This window comes from Polypterus senegalus, chromosome 1 (genome assembly GCF_016835505.1).
Source record: "Polypterus senegalus isolate Bchr_013 chromosome 1, ASM1683550v1, whole genome shotgun sequence".
Classification (NCBI taxonomy): domain Eukaryota; kingdom Metazoa; phylum Chordata; class Cladistia; order Polypteriformes; family Polypteridae; genus Polypterus; species Polypterus senegalus.
In genome coordinates this window covers 251,526,371-251,534,158 of record NC_053154.1, presented here as the reverse complement: position 1 = coordinate 251,534,158, position 7,788 = coordinate 251,526,371, and the positions used below count along the sequence as shown (strand labels likewise).

At 38.3% G+C, this 7,788-nt stretch overlaps 1 protein-coding gene across 2 annotated transcripts in view; it reads left to right on the top strand.

Annotated features, from left to right (window-relative positions):
- The first annotated feature begins 1,128 nt into the window (after positions 1-1,128).
- LOC120540754 (monocarboxylate transporter 12-like) overlaps positions 1,129-7,788 on the top strand; it is an 84,015-nt gene continuing 77,355 nt past the window's right edge. For both annotated transcript variants that reach the window (XM_039771799.1, XM_039771807.1), the window contains exon 1: positions 1,129-1,376. The gene's annotated coding sequence lies outside the window, so the exon portion shown is untranslated. The remainder of the gene's footprint in view (positions 1,377-7,788) is intronic.

Here is a 7,788-nt window from a genome sequence, read left to right as displayed (position 1 = left end):
CAGCTATTGTACATGTCTTGACCAGTACCCTTTCAGCATCACGGGTAAATTATTAACTTGGTGCATAATAAGATTCTTTTTTTGGTATTGGGAGAAGACTTTCCAATGTGAGACCGACATTTAGATGTCATCTACTTAATGATCCCTGTAAAATTCAAAGCAGACTAAGGAATGCAATGGCGTTAATTGAAAACAGCCCTTTCCTGGTTTTGATTTTCCTTTGAGGTAGGCCTGTTTTGGAGGACTGGTAGTAAACTACATTGAGCATTGTTTAAAAAAAAAAAATGTTTTAATATCCCTATAAAAACAATTGTGAAGTCTGATGCGACAGTAATGTTAGAGCTGCTTGGACGGTGTCACACATGGGAAAGCCTCCAGCTGAAAATTTACTAACTTAAACAAGACCCTGAAATTCTCCTATTCCTACATATTGAATGATTAAATCTTCTAAATTTCTTTAAAAAATGCTTAGAATTTCATACCTTTTTAGATTCCGGGTCCCTTCGCAAATTCACCCAAATCCAGTATTATATAGCACTTTGGTAAATTCTATTCTTGTATAGCTTATATAATGTTTTTTGTATGATGAGAGAAACATGATCATTTAAACCGTCCTTTGGAAAGAAATATGCTGTCAAGTTTTACATTATGTGCGCTTTCCCCCTCCAGTATCTTAACGCTTATTTTAATATCTGCAAGGCAACTATTAGTTTGAGTTGTAGACTTTGTCTGTTTCCATTGACAATGCAATACGCATTCTATTTCTGGAGATCAGACTGTCTTTTTACACGCGCGCTTGCCCAAGTTTGCACAACAGCAACCGAGTCGCACAATTCCACGCTGGGTAGCTTTTGCTTAGCCTGCACTTTTACATTTTTGTTTAACTAATAGTTGCAACATACGGGGTGCACTGGGCTCTTCTGTTATTTGGTAACATGCTCGCACTTCGCCTCCGGGTTTGTCGTCTGATCCACGCCCGCGTGTCCTGCCCGCCACAGCCGTCGCCTCATCCTGACTTGTTCGACTCGCACGCTCAGGGCGGGGTGGAGTACAGAAGGTTGGGGGAGGAGGAGGAGGAGGAGGAGGAGGAGGAGGAGGCGGCAGTGCCTGTCAACCTGCCCAGCAAGGCAAGCTTTGCCTGGGTATATCTAGGAGGGGCTATATTTCATGAATATCTTTTTAAGACAGCCCGTCTTTATCTCCATGTCGTGTTTCTTCCGCCTGTTTTTTTTGGGTAGATCATAACAAGAATGCGCAACATACGAGAGAATCGTTTTGAAACAAAATAATGCTGTTCAGTAGTGACACGTGAGAAGGGTAGCAGAGCAACGCTGCTAGCGGTTAGGGGACACGCGAGTGATGCCGAGCTCTGTGCGGTAAGTTTACAAAGGGCAAGTTTTTATTGCTCTTCTGAGTCGTAACGCGGAATTTGTCACCATTTTAAACACTGAAAGTACAGAAAATAAGAACTTTGCTAAAGAAGAGGAGTGCTCAATCGGTCAGGCTCGTTTGGTGATGTTTTAACGAAGTTATCCAAGGATGCTACAGTTGCATTGTATAATTAGAAGAGCTAGTTATCCATTGATTGTGATGAAGAGAATCATCTTTATATTACAAGTAGTAGTAGCAGTATTTTAATTCGTGATATGAATAGTGATTAACTGCTGTACATTTGTTTTTGAAATACTCTGTCTCACTGTTTTAGTTTAGATACTGTAAAAAAAATAGTTCATGCTGGGAATAAATGAAATCTGATGAAAAATGCCTTTAGGGCCTCAAAATCAAAGTGTACAGTGTTCCATAACTGTGTTGCATATTACTGTAAAAGTTTGCTGTTCTCAACCTTTGCATGTTCCCTGACACATGTTGTTATTCAACATAACACCCTTCCACATTAAAAAAAGTACGGAGCGTACGAAGAATCTCACTTGTGTCTGTCAGGCTTTGGCTGACATTAATCAAATAGGCCTGCTTGATAAAAATCACAGTTTAAATTGGCAGTTTATGATTTGCATTCATAAGTTATATTTCAATGATCTTCATAAGTTAGTTCAAAGTGTATCAGTTACTTAGCCATTGCATGTATGTAATACGTGAGAGCCACAGTAAAAATCTATGCAGAAAACTGTTTGTGCACAATACATGATTGTTTCTAAAATAAGATGATGATTGAAGCAGTGTTGTGCTGTTTGTTGGGAAATAAGAAATAATGTGTAATCTTATTAAATTAGCATTGCACTCATTTTTTGAAGCTATTCAGTTTTGAATCCATCAATAAATTCCAACAGAAAAAAAAGTTGTGTTATATAACAATAGACGTGTATTTTGTTTATGGCAAACCTAGCACTGCTGCTTCGTTGACCCAATATCTGGGTTTGAACTCCTAATCTGGTTGCTGTCCAAGTTAAGTTTGCATGTACATCCTTTTTTTCTTTTTGGTACACCAGCTCGATCCCCATCAAATTCCCAAGTTCCCTAAAACTGTGTGAATGTGGTTGGATGGGCTGCTTGACTGCCCTGGTGCCGTCTCCAGAATTGCTTCCTTGTTTGTGCCCAGTGCTGCTGGGAAAGGCTCTACCCCTCTGTGACACTGAACAAGTTTAAGTGAACTCACTGCTGTGAGTCAGTACAATCACTGCATAGACTGTAGATGCCACGTGGGCTGGACGGGCTTCCCGGCCAGGAGAGGGGATGGCCAGACAACTCACTAGGAAAGAAAAACATCTCTAGAAACTTTTTATTTCCCCAGCACACAAGATGGGCATCAGCCCCGGATGTTGGTGCCCCCTAGAAAATCAGCACGGCATGACGGGAGATGTAGTTTTGCAGTGCAGACCTGCTGGAGTCACTGGGGGCCACAAGAGGGTGTTGCAGGGAGACAAGCTCCCTGTTATGATGGACTTCTGGGTGACCCGGAAGTGCTTCCATCAGGGAATCGTCCTAGCACCGGAAGTACTCCCGGGTCTATCATCCTTTATCCAGGCGAGTTGGAGCTGGGAGGTGGTGCTGCAATTCTTGAGTGGAGGAAAGTAGTGCGGTAGGAAGAAACATTTCTGGAGAGAAAACTTGTATTTTGTGCTTGTGATGACATATGTGAGAGGATTTGATTAATAAATTAAGCTTTATTTGAACCCGACACTGTGCTTGTGTGTTTGTGTTGGGGTTTGGGCTTGCTGATGCCCGGGTGTCCATCACAAGACTTAACATACAGTGACTGTAATTTCCCAGGATATGGGATTTTTTCATAACTCAACACATCATGTTACTAATCTTTCCACTCGACTGCTAGCCTATACAAGATTGCATAATGAAATCATGGAGAAACCAATTAGTGGCCGGAAATATCTGTTTCTGTAAAATGTCATTATGAATTTCTTCAACAGCCTTTAAAACACACGAAAAGTACAAAATTCCCAAAAATGTGCTGTTCATATATGTTCATAAATGTCCATATATTCTGTTAAAGTGTGTTAGTATATTCTTATTCAGTTTAATATTTTATAGCTCTCTTTACCAAAGACAAGGGTGGCACAAATTTCCAAATCACTTAATCATTCAATATATTACATACTCAAGCTTAACAAAATTTAAAGTTAATAAAAAGATATACACTGTATCTGCAATGTATATGTAGTGATATTAACAGAACATCTGTCCAGTACACAAAAAAGAAATCTTCACTGCAGAGCATTCTAGGAGAAATTTAAGATCCTCTGACATGAGCAAAGTCAAAGTCTGTCTCATCTTGGTCTGTTGGCTGCCCCTCATTTCCAGAATAATTGAGAGTAACATATGACACATATGAAATAACTGTAGTATAACATTATGATCTGGTTGTATGTCTGTCTTGTGCAAAAAGTTCTTGGTCACTGTGATATCTTGTTTATGGCCCGGAGTAACACTATACTATATTCTTCAAATTTGCAGTGAGAGAGAAAATATAATTTTGAAGCATTTGGATTTTTTAACCAGATATTCACAGTATTGTAATAAATGTTAGTATGTGGTTTCCATTGATTAATGTTGGGCTGGTGGTAAACTTAAAAAGTAGAATTGTTGACTACGTAAAAGCACTTAAGCCCATTAGGGCTATATTGTATGCCATTAGTACAGTATTGCTATTGATCATCAGTTTAACTAGGATGCAACAGCCAGATGACCTGATAAATTTCACAAAGTGAACGATGAAAGTAATGCCCAGTCTTCCAATTTTTTTTTCAAATATGTTTTTTTAAGTGAATATATAATATGTATACGTAAAAAATATTTCTTGTAGTTGCTTTAGCAAATGGGGCAGCACGGTGGCGCAGTGGTAGCGCTGCTGCCTCACAGTTAGGAGACCTGGGTTCGCTTCCTGGGTCCTCCCTGCGTGGAGTTTGCATGCTCTCCCCATGTCTGCGTGGGTTTCCTCCGCCTGCTCCGGTTTCCTCCCACAGTCCAAAGACATACAGGCTAGATGGATTGGCGATTCTAAATTGGCCCGAGTGTGTTTGTGTGTGTCCTGTGGTGGGTTGGCACCCTGCCTGGGATTGGTTCCTGCCTTGTGCCCTGTGTTGGCTGGGATTGGCTCCAGCAGACCCCTGTATTTGGATTCAGTGGGATGGAAAATGGATGGGTGGACTTTAGCAAATTTTTTGTAATGTAGGCTAGAATTTATCAAACATTTAAACATTTCTACAGAATTATCATAGCTATTATTACTGGTTGTATTGCTTTACTGCAAGTTATCATGCCTAAAATGCTACTAGGGATCAGTAGGATCACTGTTTCTTTTTTTGTTTAGAAAAGTTGGTTTTACATGGCTGGTCTTTGGACTTTGACTTTCTCTCATTTTGTCCTTTTTTGTTTTGATGTCTTAATTCCTCTGTGAAGATAAGGGTCACTGCTGACTGCCCGCCCACTCTGGACAAATATAGCAAATGGCTTCTGATATGTGTGAAACAAAAATGGGCTCCTCAGATGTCTAATTTAATGCCTTGCTTACTCCAATAGGTCCATGTGAAACTAGGAAGTAATTTATTTAGGCATTTAGATTATAGTCTGGGAACCAGCATTAATTGTATACTAACAGAAGATTATATATAAAAATTGTATCAGTAGTTACTGGTAGATTGATTGCATATTTCATGTTAGGTTACCGGTATGTTTCTTTAATGGATAAATACAGTGAATAGCTCAGTGGTAATTCTGCACAGATACAGTATGTAAAGTTAGGTAGACCTAAACTAAACAATATATTATGACAGAAACAATAGACATTGTATGAATGACTGATTGTTTTCAACGTTACATTTTCTGATTTGTTTGCAAATGTGTCAGTTTTAAAGCTACAAGCCTTATAAACTAGCTGTTACCCATACATTTTCAGTAGTTCACTTCACCACCACCTACTCAAAGCATCATGATGCTCCAGCATTGATGGACTAAAAACCAGAAGTCTACATGACCATCATCATCAAGTCCTTCCGTGAGAACCCTAAATACAAAGAGGACTGTTTCATTTATGTGAGGTAGAATGCCCAGAGGGGACTGGGTGGTCTCATGGTCTGGAATCCCTGAAGATTTTATTTTTTTCTCCAGCCGTCTAGAGTTTTTTTTTTTGTTTTTTCTGTCCTCCCTGGCCATCGGACCTTACTCTTATTCTATGTTAATTAATGTTGATTTATTTTATTTTCTTACTGTGTCTTTTATTTTTTTATTCTTCATTATGTAAATCACTTTGAGCTACATTTTTGTATGAAAATGTGCTATATAAATAAATGTTGTTGTTGAAATGTACTAAATAGATATTCAGCAAAATACAGAATGTGTTTATTGTTGGCAAACCTCTTTCCTGTAAAGCGACATCCTCCATTCAGACCAGGCTGAACTTTTTGGAATTTTTACTAAGGTGAAAGGTTTATACCAGATCTAAAATACCATACCATACCATACAGTCCTAAACTGGGTTGTGGGGCAGATTTAAAATGCTGGACTCAATGTTTGATTCTAACCTTAATTGATTGATAGTGAGCTGTGCTCATAATGGATCATCATTTAAATGGAATTCACTACTTTGTCTTGCCCTAGGCGCTCCGGTTTCCTCCCACAATCCAAAGACATGCAGGTTAGGTGGATTGGCGATTCTAAATTGGCCCTAGTGTGTGGGTGTGTTTGTGTGTGTCCTGTGGTGGGTTGGCGCCCTGCCCTGGATTGGTTCCTGCCTTGTGCCCTGTGTTAGCTGGGATTGGCTCCAGCAGACCCCTGTGACCCTGTATTCGGATTCAGCGGGTTAGAAAATGGATGGATGGATGGATGTCTTGCCCTAAGAAGTACACTTAAAAAAGCCTGTTCAACTGCAGTCTGTTAGTATGTCATAGTGTCTATACTGAGAGTTTATGAACAGCAATGAAAAAAGAAAAAGTTAATACATTAACCATGAAATAATTTCTTTGTACTCAGATCTTTAAAGCAAATGTCTACTATATGTTATAAATCTAATAATATCCTTGTTTCTGTGTGTTTGTATCCAAAATTTGTGCATGTTAAATTGATTGGAAACTCTAAATTGATCCTGTGTGCCTGCAATAGCCTTCCATCATATCCTGTGTTGCTTCTTGCCTTGCTTTAGATGGTATTCTGATAGCAGAAATACAAGGAGACATGGATGGATGAACACCTAAAACTTGTTTTAAGGGGACTTTGCAGTTATCTCAAGTACTTTTCACTTTTAAATGTTAAAATATTAATATATTACAAATTGTACCATTGAAGCTTTTGCACTAAGAATGTTGAAAAAGTACTAGTACTCATCAGGTTTAGCTGTTTTGACTGATTTCTTTCAAATGGATTAGTCCTGTTTGTTGCTTTGCAACCAGGGTTGGCCCCACTTCCTAATTAACTTTGTTTCACTGCAAACTTGAAATTTTGTCCTATTTGCATTCTTTTTTACTGCTGCTCTTGAATTAAATTTTTAATAGTAGTAAGGAGCCTAGTGTTAGAATGACAATATAATTGCAAATATGTGATTATGATTGGCAATGTTATTGTCTATGGAATACCATCTGTTGCTGAACAGAATTAAATTTAATTTAATTACTGCAGGTTTTATTTCAAAATGGCCTTATTTGTATTTTTTTTAACAATGGGTCTTTTCCATACTGAAGATTTCTGAATGGTTATTTTAATGCAGGTGCTATTTATTTCAAAATGCCTCTTTTCATGGTGGTTTTATCACTTGTCAATCAAGACAAAGACTAACATGCTGAACCTGTTCATAGTGGTTAATCCTTTGCTGTCAGTTACATTTGCCAGATTATAAATTGTAGGCTATCAAAGATCTTTAGTGCAACTTGCATTCCAACTGGCAAAGACATGGAAGCAGTTAAGAGTTTTGACAGTTTTGCAGATAAAGTAGAAATAAATCATTTAGTATATTATGCTAGTTTGAAATAAATTGAAGATATATTGGCAATGCTAAGACAGATCACTGCTTGTTAAAATGTTTTTGTTGTTGAAAAAAATTAATGCTAAATGTCCAAGGCTGGAAATATCAGGTGACATGCATCCAGATGACCTTCTGTTAGGACATGGTGCTCAAGCCTTAAACTAATGAGAAACTCTTCATTAACTTGAAGACAATTTTTTGCACTTATCAGTCTAACCATTCCCAACATAAAGTTAGATCATATTGTGACTGACAGACTGCTCTTCAGATTGGCATGGCTAAATGCTTGAATGATAGTAGCCCATTACAGTAGGATGGGAAGCCATGGTATTTCACAAGACTAGGGAACATTCAAGAAGACA